This window comes from Lolium perenne, chromosome 7 (genome assembly GCF_019359855.2).
Source record: "Lolium perenne isolate Kyuss_39 chromosome 7, Kyuss_2.0, whole genome shotgun sequence".
Lineage (NCBI taxonomy): Eukaryota > Viridiplantae > Streptophyta > Magnoliopsida > Poales > Poaceae > Lolium > Lolium perenne.
In genome coordinates this window covers 897,540-920,939 of record NC_067250.2, presented here as the reverse complement: position 1 = coordinate 920,939, position 23,400 = coordinate 897,540, and positions in this window count along the sequence as shown.

Here is a 23,400-nt window from a genome sequence, read left to right as displayed (position 1 = left end):
CATGCCACTCACATAGTCACCACCATGCACCCACATGCCCTGGACCTTTTCCCTCCCTCTCACCATGTCACCTACAGTCCCCTGGACCCTAGACACCTTCCAGACATGGTCCTTTGTGGAGGAGAGCAAAGACATGACCACAACACTCATGCCATGTCACTTGATCACCAACCCGTGGCCACCCCTCTCCCTCTGCGTGCACACTGCATATCATCACGTCCCACTGCGCCACCACACTCCTCTCACCTCAGAACACCTCCTAGACACGACCGTTGACCTGCCCACGCACCAAGTGGACGCCACGACGCGACGCCCTCAAAGGACACCGACGTCGGCCTCGTCCTCGTGTGCCCTGCACACTACGTCTGCAGGCCAGCCACTGTGCACGCGTTCACCACTCCCCAGTACCTCTCCGCTGACGCCATGGCAAGGACCAGAGCCCCCTGTACTTGACGCGCCCGTGACGTCGCCCGCCATGACCTCCACGTCGCGTTCCCGTCCCTGGAGCCTATATAAGCAGCCCTCCGCGCCTTGGACATCACCACACCACCCAGCAGCTTCACTCCCTCCCTCCTAAAGCCTCCCTCTCTCCCTCCTTGCCGCACACCGGCGTCCACAAGCTCATCACGGCCACCGGCGGCATCCCTCAAAAGCGCCCAGATTTCCATCACCATAGCCCCCGAGCCCTACAGCAAAGTTGTAGCCCTTGGAAAGACCTTTCCAACGCAACAAACCACGCCTCAATCCGAGCTCCGAGGTGAAAGTTAGAGCCCCCGCAAGTTAGCAGCGTCGGGAGGAAGACGACGGCCCAGCGCCGTCGGATCCCGATCCGACGCGCCGCGCGCTCCGCCTGCACCCAACGTGCATGCGCCATGCACGCGTGGCCCAGGCCGCCGCTGGGCCGGCCCAACTCCGTTCCCGCCCACCGTTTGAATTCAAATTTCGTTTTATTTATTTTCTGTGAATTGCTCTCTTATGCTTTGCTAAATCTTTAATAACTACAAATCTACTTGTCCAATTTTGATAAAATTTATATATTTGGAAAGCTTATGAAAAGCTCTATCCAACCACACTGGTTTCAACCCTAGATCTTGTGTAGAATTAAAGTAGCAAAAATAACAAGGCAGGGACTTTTCAGATTTCAAACATTTGTTAAAAATCAACCATAAAAGATTTTGAGGTGATTCCACCTCCCATAATTCACATTTCACAAACTATAATTGTTTATGTAAAAATATGATATATGTTCTGTACATGATCATGGGCTAGAATCAAAATATTGGCTATGTAGTCAATACTAGCCCATTTAAACTATTCCAAATTTTAGGAATTTAAATCTATGAGGTGTAGCACCTCATTTAAATCATTCTCACAAGTTATATGAAGTAATGTGTTGACCTTTAAATGCTTAGGCTCATACTTGCTCACTTGTAGAATTTAAATCAACATAGTATTTTGCAAAGGTTATTTAAAACACATGAGATGATGAATCTCATTTAAATCACTTTTCTCAAATACTAAGTGTGAAGTGTTGACCTTGGTCAACATGGGAGCACCCCTGGTTATTTGAGAAGATTAAATCTTAAGAAGATTCAATGAGAGGAAATTATTTCTCCAAACCAAAGAGAAACCCTATTTTCAACTTTCAATGAGAGGAAATTATTTTCCTAATGTTAAATAAAGAAACCCTAGCATAATTTGAGAATAAATGTTAAGTAGTGATGCTAGATCCTTTGTGTGAGCCAATAAGGCTAATTAAGACTACTTAAGTGTTGTTTGGTGATTGTATCCTCGTATTCGTTTATAGACGCTAGTACCGGAGACTATTAGGAGGAGGAGGTCTTCTACCAAGAGGAAGGAGAAGAGAACTTTGACCACCACCTCAACCAAGGCAAGCTAATATTCTTGCAAGACTACCCGAGTGCAAAGCTCCTCAAGAGCAAGGCACCATTACTTTTTTACTTTATGCTTAATGATCCTATTTCCCAGTTTTACTTTACAAGCTTTATTTACTTTTGTTTTATCAAAGTACTTTTTGATTTATGATTCACTTGATTAGTCTTGGATTAGTACAAGAGTATCAAAGTTAGCCTAGAAGCAAAGCAAATTACTTAGCACCCCTCATACCTAGATGCTAGTGCTAAATTAAATTGTCTATTCTAGATGGGAACTTGTGTGTGTGAAATGATTTTGAAAACCTTGGAATGATGAGTCATTCTATTGAAAGATTTTGAAGGTGAATATGACTGGTGAATGACTTGGTGAATTTTACCAAAACTGATGGTTGGGTTCGGATGCGATACCATTCCAATTTACAAGTACCCCCACAATACCTGAATCTGGGTAAGGCTTAGCTGGAAACTTATGTATCTTAGTATGGGTTCCCTCTAAAACAAGCGTCATCGGGGTTATGCCGGAGGCTGCCTCTACAACAAAAGGAATGATGTGAAATGACGTGAAACAAGGTGAATGTCCGGCCCAAGCCCTGTGCAGTTCCTGTGCCGATCTGTCTTCACCGGGAGGCCAAGCTCATGGGGAGAGGTGCCTATACTAGAGTATGTAAATGAAAGGTTAGGATTGGTAGTTCGCGTACTGCGTACGATAAATCAGGGCCAGTTACCCCTGACGAACTATTGCAATTGTTGTGGCACAAGTGTACAACCTCTGCAGAGTTAAACCTATTCGAATAGCCGCGACCTCGGTTATGGACAGTTGGAAAGGCCATACTGTTCCGTCATCAGAACTTTTCTGAAAAATATGAATGGTGACTTGTGATTTGAATTGAAAGGTGACTTTGACTTTGAATCACAACTGAGTTGTGGGAATGACACTAATGTTCCCACTTGAGTTAGTTAAGCAAATGAAGAGGCTTTGATTACTAAAGTGCTTATGAAATAAAACTGGCTTTATGCAAATGAAACTAGAGCTTAGCATCCCCTTCCATATTTGATAATACTTACCTTAGTATTAGTTTGCGAGTACTTTAAAGTACTCATGGCTTTGTCCCTGGCTATTCAAATGGCCAGACTATGAAGAGGAGTACCAGAAACCGGAAGAAGGACAACAGGACGTCTACGACAACTAGGATCACTCCTGACGTCAACAGTTGCCTGTGGAATAGATGGACTACTACTACGCTACTTCGCTTCCGCTATGTGTTTTGTAATTGATCAATAGATCATCTACTATTGTAATGAGACTGGATCATGTGATCCTTTGTTGTAAGACAATTACGATGTTGTAATGAATGATGTTCTGTGATATCAATCTATTATGTCTCGCAAAAACAATATTCATGGGATTGCGATGAATGGCATAATAGGCATCTGGACTTAAAAATCCGGGTGTTGATAAGTTGGTATCAGAGCCATTGTTTGACCTTAGGAGACCCTAGTTAGAATGGACGTCTGAAAAACTTAGTTTCAAAACAAAGAAAGTGAATATTTATAAAAATTTATTCTCCCTCTTATCCTTGAAATCTTTTCAAAAAGATTATTTCTGGAAATTTATTCTTACCCTTATCCTTGAGATCCTTTTTAAAAGGGTATTTCTGAAAACTTATTCGCACTCTTATCCTTGAGATCTTTTCAAAAAGACATGCTCTACTTTTCTTTGTACTGCTCCATAAAATTTTGCACACCTTGACTTCATACTGCACAAGACCCGCAAGGAATTGGACAACATCCGTGTCTTATACCAACGACAAGCATCTCGCCTATGAAGACGAAGAAACCACCATTCAAGATGAAGAGTAGTGTCACTAGAGCACTTGCGTAAATTCTTAGCAAGAGAGCACTAAGGGTGAGTTTGGTATCATGTCCCTTGTATCGTAGAACGAAGGAATGGTTCTTAAAACCAACGGTGTGTTAGTTTTGTAATGTGTGATGGTTTGGTATGAATGAAAAAGTGTTGTTGGCTTTTACCCCCTCAACACTACTCAAGTTTTGAAACTTTTCAAATTTTATCTCAAACAAACCATAGAAATTTCCCTCTTATCTGATGATCTACCTCATTGTTCAGATGGCCCCTCCTACCCGCAACAATTCCCGTGCCCAGGCCAACCAGATGCACATTGAGCACGCCAAGATGACTGACACCATCAACATCCTTGCAATGGAGCGCAAGGCACTTCGCCATCAGCACACCAAGAAGGACTACCTCATTGCCCGCCTCCGCGTGAGGATAGCATCACTGGAGCAGCTCATCCCAATACCCAACCATGCCCCCCGAGACAAGTCCACTGTGACTTGCTATGAATGTGGTGTTACTGGTCATTACTCTAATAAGTGCCCGATGAAAGCCGCCAACAATGCCCCAAGGACTGGAAGCAATGCTGTACCCATTGCCCCAAAGGACAAGTCAACGATAACCTGCTATGAATGTGGAACTGTGGGTCATTACTCCAATGAATGCCCCAAGAAGCTTGCCAAGACAACCCCCAGTACCCCTGCACCTGCCCAGCAACAGCGTCGTATCTCCACCGGAAGAAACCCGAACAACCGCAACGGTCGCTACTTCCGGATGAATGCCACATAAGCCCAGGAAGCACCTCAGGCCATGCAAAGTATGTCTCCCTGTTAATCCAATTGCTCAATCTTTCTTAGGAACCTAACTTTTCTTAAAATCGCGGGACGAGATTTGTTTAAGGGGGAAGGGTTTGTAACATCCCAAATTTTCAGACAAAGAAGAAAATGACTTTTCCTTTTTCCAAAAATGAGAACCAACAAAAACTTTTATTACATATGGTGCTATGCATAGTACTCATGCTTAATTCTGGTGTGATTGCCATGATTGTTTGTTGAAGTATTTTGAAATAATCTTGAACCCTAAACCTCACCCCTCTTTTCACCATCCATTATAAACAAAATAAAAAGAAATGAAATTAAATAAGAAAAGGGCCTATGTGCCTATGGCTATTTTTGGTAAAACTTTTACCTAGGCTTTTCTACCTTATTTAGAGGTTTTGAAAACATCAACAAACCTAACCTAGTACTTACCAACCAAACCAAGTGAGAGACAAAAATAAAATCAACCTATGCATAGAGGCATATGTAACACATAGCCATATTACCCAATTTTGACCTATGCCCTCCTACCTTACCCTAATGGTTTGAAACCATTACCAAACTCAATCTAATACTAAATAAACCCTAAATCATGCCTAAGTGAAGCAAATAAAAAGAAAATAAGAAACTAAGAAAAATGTACTTCATCACATATGTGGCTATGGCCAATTTTGCAAATCTTTAACCTAGACCCTTTTGGCTTGCCCCATTGGTTGGAAATGGTTACTAAACACTTATTAACACTTTTGGAATCAAAGAAACTCAAATCAAATCACATTTGAAATCAAAATGAGCTCACATGCACTAATGGTCAAAATTGACAATTTTAGTATCTTACCCACTTTGAGCCCTTTTAGTAAGATATTCTTAAACCAAACCCTAACAACTCTTTGCACCTCATCCAAGACCTCATCAAGATGAGCAACTTTGATGTTGACCACTTTGACCAGATCTTTGACCATTGATCAAATTAGTCAAGCCAAGATGCTATGTTGAAACAGATTCTAGATTCCCTCAAAATTTAGGATTTTCACAAATCCATTCCAAATCTCAAACCAATGCCATACATGGCTGCCCAACATCATTTAGAACACAATCATGCAGCAAATTGGTCAAATTTACATACAAGAGGAGTCAATGGTTTGAGAATGAGAAGTATACATAGAGTAATATGGAAGTGCAACCACTATTCGCCACCTCACTCTCTCTCTCTCCTTGAGCTCATCCATAGTACCACTAGTACCACACAACCACCCTCATGACATCACTTAGCTTTGACATCATCCACATGAACCAAGACAAGCCAAGTACATGACATATGTCACACACCTTTTTGACTTTGATCATATGTGCACACTCTAGACCCCTCTCACCTTGCCCACCATGTCTACTAGACTCACCTCACCCCACTTAAGCTTGCAGCACCTTGGTACACAAGAAAATTATGCACAAAGAACCAATGCCATGCCATGCCACTCCAAATGACATCACCATGCCAACCCTTGTCCTCCTCCCTCTCTAGTCACCCTCACCTTGTCAAATAAGCTTCCCTCACCTCACTGACCCCCACCATGCCAAGGTTGACCTCAGGAGAAGCATAGCATAGCCCATGTCACACCATGCCACTCACATAGTCACCACCATGCACCCACATGCCCTGGCCCTTTTCCCTCCCTCTCACCATGTCACCTACAGTCCCCTGGACCCTAGACACCTTCCAAACATGGTCCTTGGTGGAGGAGAGCAAAGACATGACCACAACACTCATGCCATGTCACTTGATCACCAACCCGTGGCCACCCCTCTCCCTCTGCGTGCACACTGCATATCATCACGTCCCACTGCGCCACCACACTCCTCTCACCTCAGAACACCTCCTAGACACGACCGTTGACCTGCCCACGCACCAAGTGGACGCCACGACGCGACGCCCTCAAAGGACACCGACGTCGGCCTCGTCCTCGTGTGCCCTGCACACTACGTCTGCAGGCCAGCCACTGTGCACGCGTTCACCACTCCCCAGTACCTCTCCGCTGACGCCATGGCAAGGACCAGAGCCCCCTGTACTTGACGCGCCCGTGACGTCGCCCGCCATGACCTCCACGTCGCGTTCCCGTCCCTGGAGCCTATATAAGCAGCCCTTCGCGCCTTGGACATCACCACACCACCCAGCAGCTTCACTCCCTCCCTCCTAAAGCCTCCCTCTCTCCCTCCTTGCCGCACACCGGCGTCCACAAGCTCATCACGGCCACCGGCGGCATCCCTCAAAAGCGCCCAGATTTCCATCACCATAGCCCCCGAGCCCTACAGCAAAGTTGTAGCCCTTGGAAAGACCTTTCCAACGCAACAAACCACGCCTCAATCCGAGCTCCGAGTTGAAAGTTAGAGCCCCCGCAAGTTAGCAGCGTCGGGAGGAAGACGACGGCCTAGCGCCGTCGGATCCCGATCCGACGCGCCGCGCGCTCCGCCTGCACCCAACGTGCATGCGCCATGCACGCGTGGCCCAGGCCGCCGCTGGGCCGGCCCAACTCCGTTCCCGCCCACCGTTTGAATTCAAATTTCGTTTTATTTATTTTCTGTGAATTGCTCTCTTATGCTTTGCTAAATCTTTAATAACTACAAATATACTTGTCCAATTTTGATAAAATTTATATATTTGGAAAGCTTATGAAAAGCTCTATCCAACCACGCTGGTTTCAACCCTAGATCTTGTGTAGAATTAAAGTAGCAAAAATAACAAGGCAGGGACTTTTCAGATTTCAAACATTTGTTAAAAATCAACCATAAAAGATTTTGAGGTGATTCCACCTCCCATAATTCACATTTCACAAACTATAATTGTTTATGTAAAAATATGATATATGTTCTGTACATGATCATGGGCTAGAATCAAAATATTGGCTATGTAGTCAATACTAGCCCATTTAAACTATTCCAAATTTTAGGAATTTAAATCTATGAGGTGTAGCACCTCATTTAAATCATTCTCACAAGTGATATGAAGTAATGTGTTGACCTTTAAATGCTTAGGCTCATACTTGCTCACTTGTAGAATTTAAATCAACATAGTATTTTGCAAAGGTTATTTAAAACACATGAGATGATGAATCTCATTTAAATCACTTTTCTCAAATACTAAGTGTGAAGTGTTGACCTTGGTCAACATGGGAGCACCCCTGGTTATTTGAGAAGATTAAATCTTAAGAAGATTCAATGAGAGGAAATTATTTCTCCAAACCAAAGAGAAACCCTATTTTCAACTTTCAATGAGAGGAAATTATTTTCCTAATGTTAAATAAAGAAACCCTAGCATAATTTGAGAATAAATGTTAAGTAGTGATGCTAGATCCTTTGTGTGAGCCAATAAGGCTAATTAAGACTACTTAAGTGTTGTTTGGTGATTGTATCCTCGTATTCGTTTATAGACGCTAGTACCGGAGACTATTAGGAGGAGGAGGTCTTCTACCAAGAGGAAGGAGAAGAGAACTTTGACCACCACCTCAACCAAGGCAAGCTAATATTCTTGCAAGACTACCCAAGTGCAAAGCTCCTCAAGAGCAAGGCACCATTACTTTTTTACTTTATGCTTAATGATCCTATTTCCCAGTTTTACTTTACAAGCTTTATTTACTTTTGTTTTATCAAAGTACTTTTTGATTTATGATTCACTTGATTAGTCTTGGATTAGTACAAGAGTATCAAAGTTAGCCTAGAAGCAAAGCAAATTACTTAGCACCCCTCATACCTAGATGCTAGTGCTAAATTAAATTGGCTATTCTAGATGGGAACTTGTGTGTGTGAAATGACTTTGAAAACCTTGGAATGATGAGTCATTCTATTGAAAGATTTTGAAGGTGAATATGACTGGTGAATGACTTGGTGAATTTTACCAAAACTGATGGTTGGGTTCGGATGCGATACCATTCCAATTTACAAGTACCCCCACAATACCTGAATCTGGGTAAGGCTTAGCTGGAAACTTATGTATCTTAGTATGGGTTCCCTCTAAAACAAGCGTCATCGGGGTTATGCTGGAGGCTGCCTCTACAACAAAAGGAATGATGTGAAATGATGTGAAACGAGGTGAATGTCCGGCCCAAGCCCTGTGCAGTTCCCAGGCTGACTGTTTGTCTTCACTGGGAGGCCAAGCTCATGGGGAGAGGTGCCTATACTAGAGTATGTAAATGAAAGGTTAGGATTGGTAGTTCGCGTACTGCGTACGATAAATCAGGGCCAGTTACCCCTGACGAACTATTGCAATTGTTGTGGCACAAGTGTACAACCTCTGCAGAGTTAAACCTATTCGAATAGCCGCGACCTCGGTTATGGACAGTTGGAAAGGCCATACTGTTCCGTCATCAGAACTTTTCTGAAAAATATGAATGGTGACTTGTGATTTGAATTGAAAGGTGACTTTGACTTTGAATCACAACTGAGTTGTGGGAATGACACTAATGTTCCCACTTGAGTTAGTTAAGCAAATGAAGAGGCTTTGATTACTAAAGTGCTTATGAAATAAAACTGGCTTTATGCAAATGAAACTAGAGCTTAGCATCCCCTTCCATAGTTGATAATACTTACCTTAGTATTAGTTTGCGAGTACTTTAAAGTACTCATGGCTTTGTCCCTGGCTATTCAAATTGCCAGACTATGAAGAGGAGTACCAGAACCCGGAAGAAGGACAACAGGACGTCTACGACAACTAGGATCACTCCTGACGTCAACAGTTGCCTGTGGAATAGATGGACTACTACTACGCTACTTCGCTTCCGCTATGTGTTTTGTAATTGATCAATAGATCATCTACTATTGTAATGAGACTGGATCATGTGATCCTTTGTTGTAAGACAATTACGATGTTGTAATGAATGATGTTCTGTGATATCAATCTATTATGTCTCGCAAAAACAATATTCCTGGGATTGCGATGAATGGCATAATAGGCATCTGGACTTAAAAATCCGGGTGTTGATAGGGAGCCTCTTCCTTGGAAGTCTAATGACGGGAATTCATCACCACCATCGCCGAAGGAGTAATTCATCATCGGTATTGGCATCCCCTTGGTTTGTTCCAAGCTTGGGGGAGTGCCGCGGTATTACATCATCACTACCTTTTTACTTTTTATTATCAAGTAGTGTCATATCATGAGTAGGGAAGTTATCATATAAGATGGGTTGCAGTGTGGAAGTATCTCTCCTTTAGTTGATTGTCTATGTATCCCTTGGTGTGAGTTAACGTTATGGAATATTAATGAGAAGTCTTATCATTTACATATTGCACATCTTATTTTAGTTTGCAATCCTTATTATATGATTGATCTTGTTATTAGTATTGGCATCACTTTGGGAGCATTGAATAAATCTATTTGGTTTTGGCAAACTTAGCATTGGTCAATAGCAACAACACTTTGTGGTTTAAGTAGAAAAGAGAAATACATGTAGTTGTTTCATTATCTTTCTTTCTTGTTAGCTCATAGCTTATTATTCTGAAGTTAAAACTGTTTGTGCTTACAAGGAAGATGCATGATTGTTTCTATCACATGTATATTTGTTTGTTTCCCTCGACTCTTATGCTTGCTAATTAACCTTGCTAGCCAAAGACCTGTACTGAGAGGGAATACTTCTCGTGCATCCAAACCTAAACCCAAACCTATGCCATTTGTGTCCACCATAACTACCTACTACATGGTATTTTCCGCCATTCCAAGTAAATACTTCGTGTGCTACCTTTAAACAATTCAAAATCTACTATCTCTTATTTGTGTCAATGTTTTATAGCTCATGAGGAAGTATGTGGTGTTTTATCTTTCAATCTTGTTGGGCAACTTCCACCAATGGACTAGTGGCTTCATCCGCTTATCCAATAATTTTGCAAAAAGAGCTGGCAATGGGATTCCCAGTCCCAAATCAATTAATCTAAATAGACACTCCTCCATGGTATGTGATTGATGGACGGCACCCGAAGGATTCGGTTAGCCATGGCTTGAGAAAGCAAAGGTGGGGAGGAGTGTCACACAAAATAAAACTAAAATAAAAAGGCACTCCTTCATGGTATGAGATTGTTGGCAGGCACCCGAGGATTCGGTTAGCCATGGTTTGTGAAAGAAAGGTCGGAAGGAGTGCCACGCAAAATAAAAATAAAATGGGAGCCGCTCTTTGAAGGTTTGTCTGGCAAGGGGGTTAGAGTACCCGCTACCGGTCGTTGACAACAACAATCACCTCTCAAAATGTTACTTTCATTCTCTTTATATGATTTCAAAATTGAAAAAGCTCTAGCACATGATTTAATCCCTGCTTCCCTCTGCAAAGGGCTTGTCTTTTACTTTATGTTGAGTCAGTAAACCTATTTCCCTCCGTCTTAAGCAAGCATTTGAGTTGTTGTGATCAAACCATTATATTGTGATTTGTTTCATCATGTCTTTTACTCTTCCTTGTTTAGTACAAGTTTTATCTAAATGAATATAGCTTTGCAAGTTATCAATGATCATGAGGAGACCATTATGATTGAGTATGCAAGTTGTGCCATATAAACTTTAACATGAGAGCGCTGCTCAATAAGATAAGTATAATCTGTTAATTGTTCTCTGACCAAGAACGAAGTTTGCCATCACCAACTATGATTTCTTATGCACCTTTATTTGTGATTACCTTATACTTGTTTCAAGTTGAGTTATATGAGGGAGTTGTTCACTAGAATGTCTTGTGTGAATGAATATGATGCTTCTTGTCCGTATTTTATTTATCGACTCTTCACTCCATAAACATGTGGTCCTGTTTACCGAGTTCAGTTTCGCTTGGGGACAAGCGAAGTCTAAGCTTGGGGGGAGTTGATACGTCCAATTTGCATCACTATTTTATATCATAACTTGCTGTTATTCATTGATATATTTCATATTTGAACATAATACTTATGTTATTTCATCTATTTTGCATGTTTCATGATTATTGGAGGATCGAGCACCGGAGCCAGGATTCTGCTGGAAAAAGCACCGTCAGAATGCAATATTTCGGAAGATCAACAGTTGATGGAAATTATATCAAAAATCCTATTTTTCCAGATGACGAAGTGAGCCAGAAGGGGGAGCTGAGGGGACCCGAGGTGGGCCCACCCCATAGGCCGGCGCGGCCCAAGGCCTGGCCGCGCCGCCCTGTGAGGAGGGGGCCCACAGCCCCCTCTCGCCTCCTTTTCTTCGTGAAATCCTTCGTCCCGAAGACCTAAGCTCCAGAGGGTACCTCGCGAAGAGTTACAGCCGCCTCTGCGGGGCGGAGAACACCAGAGAGAAAAGAGCTCTCCGGCGGGCTGAGATCCGCCGGGGAAATTCCCTCCCGGAGGAGGAAATCGACGCCATCGTCACCGCCATCAAGTTGGACATCATCTCCATCACCATCATCATCATCTTCATCACCGCCGTCTCCACCGCTGCACATCGTCACCGTTATAGCAATTTGGGTTTGATCTTGATTGTTTGATAGGGGAAACTCTCCCGGTATTGATTTCTACTTGTTATTGATGCTATTGAGTGAAACCGTTGAACCAAGGTTTATGTTCAGATTGTTATTCATCATCATATCACCTCTGATCATGTTCCATATGATGTCTCATGAGTAGTTCGTTTAGTTCTTGAGGACATGGGTGAAGTCTAAATGTTAGTAGTGAAGTATGGTTGAGTAATATTCAATGTTATGATATTTAAGTTGTGGTGTTATTCTTCTAGTGGTGTCGTGTGAACGTCGACTACACGACACTTCACCTTTATGGGCCTAGGGGAATGCATCTTGTACTCGTTTGCCAATTGCGGGGTTGTCGGAGTGATAGAAACCTAAGCCCCCGTTGGTATATCGATGCAGGAGGGATAGCAGGATCTCAGAGTTTAAGGCTGTGGTTAGATTTATCTTAATTACTTTCTTGTAGTTGCGGATGCTTGCAAGGGGTATAATCACAAGTATGTATTAGTCCTAGGAAGGGCGGTACATTAGCACAGGTTCACCCACACAACACTTATCAAAACAATGAAGATTAATTAGCCGTATGTAGCGAAAGCACTAGACTAAAATCCCGTGTGTCCTCGAGAACGTTTGGTCATTATAAGTAAACAAACCGGCTTGTCCTTTGTGCTAAAAAAGATTGGGCCACTCGCTGCAATTGTTACTCTCGCACTTTACTTACTCGTACTTTATTAATCTGCTACATCAAAACCCCCTGAATACTTGTCTGTGAGCATTTACAGTGAATCCTTCACCGAAACTGCTTGTCAACACCTTCTACTCCTCGTTGGGATCGACATTCTTACTTATCGAAGATACTACGATACACCCCCTATACTTGTGGGTCACCAGACGTTGTCTTGAAGAACACTTGAGGCTTGACGATGTGCGGCACTGAAGTAGTTTCAGTGTTCTTGCAACGTCGAGTGCAGCCGCTGATGTCTCGACCCCACCAGCTATGGCTTTATACTGGCGAAGGCGACAGGTCAAGGATCAATTCCGCCGACCTAACGGCGGATGAGCTTCAGGATGAGGTTCGTCGCCTGACGTGCCTCGGTATGAAGGACAACATTGTCTTGACATCGGCTCGTCCTCCTTTCGATCTCGACCACCTTCCGGCTGAGGTAACCTTTGCTGCTTCTTGTTTGCCTTCATCTCTGCTTTGGTCGTTGCGTTTTGCAAACTTCTCTTTTTTTCTGATAGGCTTCCACCGTCGCCCGATGCTATCCTCCTACACCAGAAAGCGGTGTGGATCCAGAGGATGATGACGACGATTCTGAGGGGACCGATGATGCCTAGCAGATCTTCGAGGACAGCGATGTCCAAGAGGGTGATACTGTCGAGGAGGTTGCTTTCGTCAGGAGCAAGCGTCGCTTGCAGATAGACGAGGATTTTATCACGACAGCTGAATCTAGTCCCAGTGACCAAGATAATGATGCTGTTGGAGCTTCTCCGCCTTCTCCTGCCGACAAGGGGCCATCAGGCTTTTTTGCTGCCGAGGATGACCTGGAACTGTAAGCATCTTCACTTCTTCGTAATTTGACTCTTGTCATCTTGTACGCTAACCATTTTATTTTCTGTAGTAGCTCTGACGATGACCTCGTCCCTCTCGCAAAGAGGGCTAAATTATCTGTCGGGAGAGCATCATCGGCTAAAGAGCCAAACCCTTCTTCTGCCAAGTCAACGCCTCCTACGAGGACGGTCGTGGAGAAAATCCCAGTGTCGAAGGTTATTCCTTCTGGCGATGCTCCCACTTCGTCGGCTTCTCATGATCACATAAGTATTTATTTTGCTTTGTTTCGAACCTCCTTCTTATCGACTGAGTCTCCCTGACTTCCTTGCTACAGCCGATTTATGCCACAGTCGATGCTGTGGTAGATTTCACCGAGCAGTTTACCCGACTGGAGGCCGAAAACGCCCAACTTCGGAAGACCGTCAAGTCTTCGGCTGATCAGGTGCTGGGGGCCAACAGGCTTGTCACCGACGCCAAGAAGGAAAACGTCTCGCTGAAGGGGGAGCTGTCGAGGCTAAAGGAGCAGATGAAGGAGGAGCAAGAGGCCCGGCGTGCGGCAGCGATTGCAGTCGATAAGAAGGAAGGCGTCCTCCGTGAGTCCATCAAAGACTTATTGGGTAAAATTCTCGACACATAATTTCTTTTTCTGGTATTTCTTTACTGGCTGCTAATCTATCTTTCTTTCAGAGGCTGCCAATATAACTGTTACTCGACGCGATCGGCTCCGGGAGGACTCCACATCCGATGTCTTGTCGCTTGCCGCTGAGTCAAATGTCCAAGTCCTTGGACTTCTGCAAAAGACCAAAGGAGCACTGTCGAGGTTGTACTCGATGGTCTTCTCGAAGGTGAAGCAGGACAAGACCCTTGGCGAGATGGCGGATGCCTTTCTTGTCGACTCCTCAGAGCCAGTGGAGGTATTGAAACGCCATTCTCGATTATTCAGGGCGGTTCTTACTTTCCAGCTGCTAATGGGTCATGGGCTGGGGTCTGACTTGGAGAAGTTGTCTACGGCATTGCCTGTGGATGATGACAACCACTTAGTCGACCTTGAACCCTTCAAAAGGTCAGCAGTAACTTGTGCCAATCAATTGCTGAAATTGGTAGACTAAGCACAAGCCAAGCCTGCTCCTGAAGCTGCCCCTGGCGCATCGTCAGCGCCTCCTTAAACTTGCTTCGCTGTTGATTTGTAAATAAGACCAGTCGTAATCTTGACTTAGCCCCATTTATCTCGGCTCTGTTGCCACCTTGAACAACCTTTTGAATGTAATATATATGCCAGCGCCTCCCGATGGGAGTTTTATGTTAATGTCTTTCTGAATCGAAGATTGTCCTGCAGATTCCTTCATCTTCTTCCTGTGCCGAGCTTTTCTCGAACCCTTCAACTAATGCCGATTCTTCCCTTGTTCGCCACTTACGTGATGAAGTGTCGCGTTTAAACAAAGACATTGCTTCTCTTCGAGCCATGGCGGCGTTGGTGAAGAAGAAGGGGAAAATAGCAACCGCTATCGAGCAATATGCTCTTGATGGTCTTCATGTTGCCACCGAAAGTTTGGGCTGTGAGTGTTTTCCCCATTTTCTAACTCCTAACGTAGTTCGGATGTTCTTTTTAACTGATATTCGTTCCTTTCCAGTTGTATCTTCAGACAAATCCGAGGAGGACAGGAAAATCCATGAGAAGGTCGAGGCAATGACTGATACTGCTCATCCAAAGCACGATCTGTGGCTGCATCGTCCGAAGGCCGTTATCATGGCGAAGTTTGAGCATCGGGTGGAGAAGGCACATTACTACTTCGATAAGTTCCATGCCCATCTCACGATGGTCTGGAATACTTTGTTTCCCCTGGATCAAGCTCCCGAAACCTTATCTGCTCTGTTCACACGATTCAAGTCGCCAAAAAGGATTCGGCAGCTGGTGCGGAAAGAGCTTCTAGCCGGTGCTGAACTTGCCTTTGCTTCGGTATTGGCGTGCCACCCATCCTTAGATTTAAGGGCCGTAGCAAACACTGATAGGAGTTTGGGCCAATATTATGATATTGCTAGAGGCCCCGCATATACCATTGTCTCTCGAATGGAGTCTTGTCTTGAAAAGGAAACGAGGGGTCAAGGGAGCCAGGGAGCCTAGCCCTGAATGTAACATCCTTGTACCTGCATGAAATTGTTTTTGTACAAGTTTACTGCGTGCGTTACACGCTATACTAGTTGGGTTGATAATTTATTGTCGAGGGCGGCTGAGTGATCAGTTCAACCTGCTCTCTCGATGACTTCGTTGAATTTTTGCAATGTTATTGTGAAGCCGATATGTAAGTTTTTGTAAGAGCGAGACCCATCGACTTAGTCGAGGGAATTAGACGCTTGTCTTCGTCACGCGGTGCACCGGTTTGAGCCTTATTTTGGGATAATGTAACCATCGACTGCAGCACTCGAAGCTTTTCAAGGCCTGGATTGGTTGTTTTGGTGCGTCATTAATCTTAGCTCTCGTTGAGAGTATTTAATCAATGACGCTGTGTAAGCGTATTCTTCAGGCCAATGCTCCCGATGGGAGTAAGAGCCGATTGTTTAGGGCCCCAAACGATATGGTCGGGTGACGGGGCCTGAATTAAGAAAAAAGGTAGAAAACCTGATTAGAACTTTATTCATAATGCAAAGGTGACCTTAAAGGCTATCGAATGAGTAAAAACAATTGTTTCCTATGTGTAGAACCGTCGCAACTGTGCGATGTTCCATGGATTCCCAACGTCTTTTCCTGAAGCTGGATTTTTGAGCCGGTATGCTCCTCCTGGTATCACTTCAGTGACGATGTATGGTCCTTCCCACGGGGATTCAAGTTTCAGGGGTCTTTCTTGCTTCAGCCGAAGCACCATATCTCCAACATTGAAGCTTCGGCTGCGTATTCGTCGGTTGTGATAGTTCCTCAACGCCTGTTGGTACACCGCCGTTCTTGCTAAGGCAATGTCTCGTGCTTCGTCGAGAAGGTCCACAGCGTCCTGCAGCGCGATGTTTGAGGAAGATTCTGTGTATGATGTCACCTGAGGAGCTTCGAACCGAACGTCGGCTGGCAGGACTGCTTCGGCTCCGTGCACCAAGAAAAACGGGGTGTACTGAGTTGATCTGTTAGGCGTAGTGCGCAAGCTCCATAGCACAGATGGTAGCTCCTCTTCCCAGGCTCCAGCCGCGCCTGTAAGGCGTTTCTTGAGACCATCCCCTATTAGACCGTTGATCCTTTCTACCTGCCCATTGGTCTGTGGGTGGCTAACTGATGCAAACTTCATTTTGATTCCTCCGCCGTCGCAGAACTTCCGAAACTCTTTGGAATCGAAGTTAGATCCGTTGTCTGTGACGATACTGTGGGGCATACCGAACCGACAAGTTATTCCTCTGAAAAACTGAACGGCTGTTTTGGCCTTTTGGTTTTGAACGGGCACTGCCTCGATCCACTTGGTGAACTTGTCGACTGCGACCAGTAAATACGTGTCCCCCCCAGGCGACGACCTCGGCAGTGGTCCAACTTGGTCGAGTCCCCACTGAGCAAAGGGCCAGGCTAGAGGTATTGTCATTAGATCTGTTGCGGGGGAGTGCGGTTTTGGGGAAAAGCGCTGGCAGGGGTCACATTTCATGACTAGGTCTCGAGCATCCGACGCTGCTGTTGGCCAGTAAAATCCTGCCCTGAAGGCTTTTGCTACGAGGGCCCTGCTTCCTGCATGGTGTCCGCAGGTTCCTTCATGTATCTCGCGCAGTAGTGCTTTTCCATTGTCGATGGCGATACACCTTTGGAGGACACCCGAGATGCTGCGCTTGTAAAGCTCGCCACTGATCACGGTAAAGTCCTTTGACCGTCTGACGATCCGCCTTGCTTCCACAGAATCCTCTGGCAACTCTTGCTTCGTTAGGTACGCTAGTAAAGGTTTGGTCCATAGCGGCTCAAGGAGGAGGACTTGCTCTGCTGATAGTGGTGAAGGTTCTTCGACAGTCTGCTGCTGGCCCGCCGCTGGTTCGGCAGTCGATGGTTTTGGAGGTGCCGAAGCTTTCTCCTTTATCGATCGCTGGGCAATGACTTCGTAAAAAACTCCGTCTGGAATGAGGGAGCACGTGGACCCTATATTTGCCAGAGCATCGGCTTCTTCGTTGCTGGCTCTGCCGATATGTTTGAGCTCGCATCCCTCAAACTTGGCTTCCATATTTTGGTACAATTGTCGATAAGCGATCATGTTGTCGCTGACCGCGTCGCACAAGTTCATTGACTGCTGCACCACTAAGTTTGAATCTCCATAGATTTCTAAGCGAGTTGCCCCGCATGCTTTCGCCATCCTCATTCCGTGCAGCAGTGCTTCATACTCTGCTTCATTGTTCGTCGGCAGGGGGAAATCCATACGTAGTATGTATTTCATCTTATCTCCCTATGGTGATATCAATATCACCCCTGCTCCTGCGCCTGTGCTCCGTTTTGACCCGTCAAAGTACATTGTCCATGATCCCGACATGTCGGGTGCTGCTGGCGTCTGCGACTGGATCCAATCTGCCACAAAATCTGGGGGATTTGGGACTTTATCGCCGTTCGGTTAATGTAAGTTATGTCGTGCGGCGCTATCTTGATGGCCCATTGGGACACCCGACCTGTGGCTTCTGGGTTAGTCATTATGTTCTTCAACGGTGCTTCACTTACGACGACGATCGGGTGCTCCGTGAAATAATGACGTAGCTTACGAGCCGACTTCCAAACTGCATACGCCAGTTTCTGATGATGAGGATATCTCTGTTTTGCGGGTGTGAGTACTTCACTGAGGTAGTAGACGGGCCTTTGAACACCGTGGACATGTCCAGCCTCTTCCCGTTCCACAACCAAAACACTGCTAAAGACTTGTGATGTTGCGGCTATGTACATAAGCAGCTTTTCCCTTTCGCGCGGGGTGACGAGGACTGGGGACATCGACAGGATTTTCTTTAGGTTGTCGAAGGACTCTTGCGCCTCTTTGGTCCACTCGAACTTTTCTGACTTTTTCATCAGGTTATAGAAAGGCAAAGCTTTTTCCTCCCAGCTTGGCGATGAACCTGCTAAGCGCTGCCAGTCGTCCTGCCAACTGCTGCACTTGGTGCAGATTTTTTGGCGGCTCCATGTCGAGAATAGCTTTGATCTTCAAAGGGTTAGCTTCAATCCCCCTGGCCGAAATGAAGTACCCAAGCACTTGTCCCCCTGGCACTTCGAAGAAACATTTTTTGGGATTCAGCTTAATTTTATACTTGTCCAAGTTGTCGAAGGTTTCCCGTTAATCATCGATGAGAGTGGCGGCATGCTTCGTTTTCACCACAATGTCGTCGATGTAAACCTCGATGTTCCTCCCAATCTGCTCCCCAAGGCAAGCCTGCATGCAATGTTGATACGTTACTCCCGCGTTTTTCAACCCGAAGGTCATGACGTTGTAACAGAAAACGCCGTGCGGGGTGATGAACGCGGTTAGCTCCTGGTCTTCTTTCTTCAGCTTGATCTGATTATACCCGGAGTATGCGTCAAGGAAGGAGAGGCGATCGCATCCAGCTGTAGAATCGACTATCTGATCAATGCGAGGCAGCGGGAAGTGGTCTTTTGGGCAGTGCTTATTAAGGCTGGTGTAGTCGATGCACATGCGTAGAGCGGTGGTGTCCTTCTTAGGTACCATGACGGGGTTAGCTACCCACTTGGCGTCCTTGAGCTCCCGAATGAATCCTGCTTTACGGAGTCGACTGATTTCTTCGCCAATTGCTCTTCTCTTTGGTTCGGACAACCGGCGCATTGACTGCTACACTGGTTTGGCTGTCGGATCAACGTTAAGGGCGTGCTCAGCGAGTTCCCTGGGGAGACCTGGCATGTCGGATGGTTCCCATGCAAATATCTCCCAGTGCTCACGGAGGAACTCGATGAGCGCGCCTTCCTATGCGCCAGTAAGGTCAGCCGACGTGTTGACCGTTTTCTTCGGGTCCGTAGGGTGCACGTGTTGTACGGAAGGAAATGCCGTACCCCCCTGAACTGGTCGGAAGTCGGAGAAAGCCAAGTTTTTGGCCCATATGTTCTTCGTGAAGCCGAAGAGAAAGTCCACAAGATTCGCGAGTACCTCAAGACTGCGCAATCAAGACAGAAGAGCTACGCCGACAAGAGACGCCGGGAGATGACCTTCGAGATCGGAGACTTTGTCTATCTCAAGGTATCCCCCTTGAAAGGAATGCAGAGATTCCAACTGAAAGGAAAGCTTGCACCCCGATATGTCGGACCTTTCAAAGTCCTCAGCCGCCGAGGCGAAGTATCTTACCAATTGGAGCTACCGGAAGAGATGTCGGCTATGCACGACGTGTTTCACATCTCACTCCTCCGGAAGTGCCTTGAAGTCCCGGAGAAGACCGAAGTGTTCAAGAACATCGATCACCGATCGGTGGATATCAACAAGGATCTGACGTACCGCGAAGTGCCGGTTCGCATCCTGGAAGAAGCTTACCGAACCACCCGCACCCGAAGCATCAAGTTTCTGAAGATCCAATGGAGCAACCATACAGAGGATGAAGCCACATGGGAACGCGAAGACTTCATGAAGAAGGAGTACCCAGATCTCTTTAGTACCTAATTTTCTTTTCGATCTCGGGACGAGATCTTTTGTAAGGGGGAAGGGTTTGTAACACCCCAAATTTCAATAAAAAGAAAGTTAGAGAATTCCAGAGAGCAAAATTTCAAACCAACAAAAACTTTTCAAAGTGCATATAGTACCATGCATAGGACTTGTGCATTTGAGTGATATGCCATGATGATTGTTATTACTTGTATTTGATATGCTCTAAAACCCTAATGTGATCATATTAAGATCACCAATCACATAAATCAAAGAGGAAGAAAATCCCTTAATTGAAAAACCCTAAAAACCCTCACATATGCCATATGGCATTTTTATAAATTTTGACCCTAGACCAATTTGGTCTTCACCCTTAGTTGAATAATGTTGTTAAACACTTATTACAACTTTTGGAATCAAAGAATCACAATTCAAATGAAATTCAAACACAAATCTAGCTCACATATGATAATGGTCAAAATTGACAATTATAGTCTGATCACTACTTTGAGCCTTTGCCATTCAATTTTCTCAACCCAAATCTTGCTAACTCTTTGCACCATTTCAAAGTCAACATCAAGGTGAACAACTTTTGTAAAGATCACCATGCCAAAATCATTTTTGATCATGAGCTATGCTCATCCAAAGTCTCAACTTTATAACATATGCAACAATCTCCACTTAGCCAATTTTGGCAAATTCTTGAATTCTAAAATTCCACCACCACCTCTAATCATCTCTGGTCACATACAACTTATCTAAACACACACATTTCAAATAGATTCACCTTTTGAATTATTTCAAATTTGGACAAAATTGCAAATTCCAAAATCGGGCACTATTTGCAACTATTGCAAATAGTGATCTACTCCACCTAATCTAACCCAAAGCTATTCTACATTGTCCCCTGGTCCCCTTAAACCAAATCAATGCCAAATAGCACACTAGGGAGAGAGAGAGCAAGCTAGGGCATGGCCATGCCGGCCATGCCACACACGTCGAGCTCCCCCTCTCCTTCTTCTTCCCTGGCCATGGCCACCGTGCCAAAGATCACCAGCACACCACCCTAGCACTGCCTAGCACCGCTGTTGTCGAGGAGGACGACGACACCGGCCGGACGACGCGCGCCCAGGACGCGCTCACCATGTCGATGACGTCGCGCATGGACACGCTCGCGGACGTCACTGGCCACGCGCCGCGCCGCCACCCTGCGCTCGCCCTGGACCCGCTCTCTACGAGTTGAGCGTCACCATGACACCTGGACGCCGCCAGACACTCGCTCGACCACGACCCGCGCCCACCGCCGCCGGAGAAGGAAACCCTGGTCCGCCGCGGATGCGGCAGACATGGAAGCAACGCGACCCAACCAGGCCCTCCCCGACCAAGCTGTCGCCGCCATTAGACTCGCCTGGACCCGTAGAGCACTGCCATGACCTCGCCTAGCTCGACCAGCCGCCGGAATCGCCGCGCCATGGTCGACCGCCACCCTGCCCCGCAGCACCCATGCGCTGCTATAAAAGGAGAGCTCCCCTGAGCAATCCAAGCACACCACCAGACTCCCCACCTCTCACAGCTACTCAACCACCACTCCACCCATCGAATCCTCGCCGGAGCAAGCTCAATCGCAAGATCGCCGCCGCGGAAGCCCTGCAGCAATCGCCGGCGAACCAGACCACCTCGAGCTCCGCCACTGCTACCAGCCGCTCCGCCGTCGTCCACATCTACTCCAAGCACACTGCCATCCCTCGCTGGAGCACTGGTTAGCCTGCCGACCCCCTACTGCCGCCGCCAGATCGTCGGGTTCTCGTCGGAGACGACGATGAACCATGGCCCTTCGATCTATTTCTAATCCAACGCCTCACGTTGATCTGTACCGATTCGGGTTTACAGAGTCGCTGACATGCGGGACCCTCTGTCAGCGCGCCGCGCGTCACTGGACCGTGGCTGGGCTGGCTTGGGCCGTTCAGTTTGAATCTGGCCCAGTAGTTTTTCCCGCCGGCCTTTTAATTCAAACTAGGTTTAATTAATTCCAAATGATTTTGAATACTGCCTCCACTTTGAAATTCAATAGATGCAAATTGGCTAAACCAAAATTTATGAACTTTATATTGTTGGAAAGCTACTGAAATTATCTACAACATGCCACTGGTCCCATGACCAGATTCTTTGTAGAATTAATCTGATAAAAATAACAAGGCAGCGACTTTTCCCTATTCAAATAATTATTAAAAATCAACCAAAATAGATATTAAGTTAATTCCAACTCTAATAGCTCACATTTGACTTACACAAATTGATTATGCAATAAAATGGTGTGGTCACTTTGCATGATCATGCCATAGTTTAATTAATGGATAATAGAGCTAGTTTAACTAGTTGATATTGTCCAAAACTATTAAAGAAAATTATGTGGAGTCTTATACTTCATTTAAACTTGTCTCACATGAATTCATGGGATGTTTGTACCTCTGGTCCAAACTCTCTTATATGAATTACTTGAGATTTAAATCATATGTAGCGATATTAAATGATATGAGGTGATCCACCTCATTTAAATCATTTCTCCAAATGATGATGACGAACATTTGACTTAGGTCAATATGAGTTCATTTATGATTGTTTGAGAAATTAAATTGTAAGAATATTTCAATGAGAGGAAATTATTTCTCAAGAACCCTATGGAAACTAGCATTTACATGTTAAATACAAAGAAGTGAATTCTATTTAAACAACACAACCCATGCACCCTAAGTAGATTATTTGTGTGCATAGAATAGTTTGTGTGTTTATATGTGATGTATGGAATAGCCATTGAATTAGTGAGTAATTATACTCGTATTCAAATTTAGACGGTAGCACCGGAGAGTACGCCGAAGAAGAAAGTTGCTACCAAGAGGAGGAGGAGGAGGAAAAGTTTGAGAACTACCAAGGCAAGCTAATATTCTTGCAAAGTGCAAAGCCCCTTGGGGCAAGGCACCATGATTCTTACCTTTTCTTACATAAGTCTATCCCAAGTTTTTACATTACAAGTTTTTACTTGTTTTCTCAATAAGTTACTTTTATAGTTAACTTTGGTCAAAGTACAAGTTGGTTACTAGAGTAGTGAAGTTAGTCTCCATCAAGCAAGCAAGATAGCACCCCTCATGAATTAGAGCTAGTGCTAATGAAATAAAACTTGACTACTCTAGATGGGAACAATGTGAATTGAAATGAATTTGAAACCTTGGAATGATGATGCATTCCACCGAATGATTTTTTTAAAGTGAATA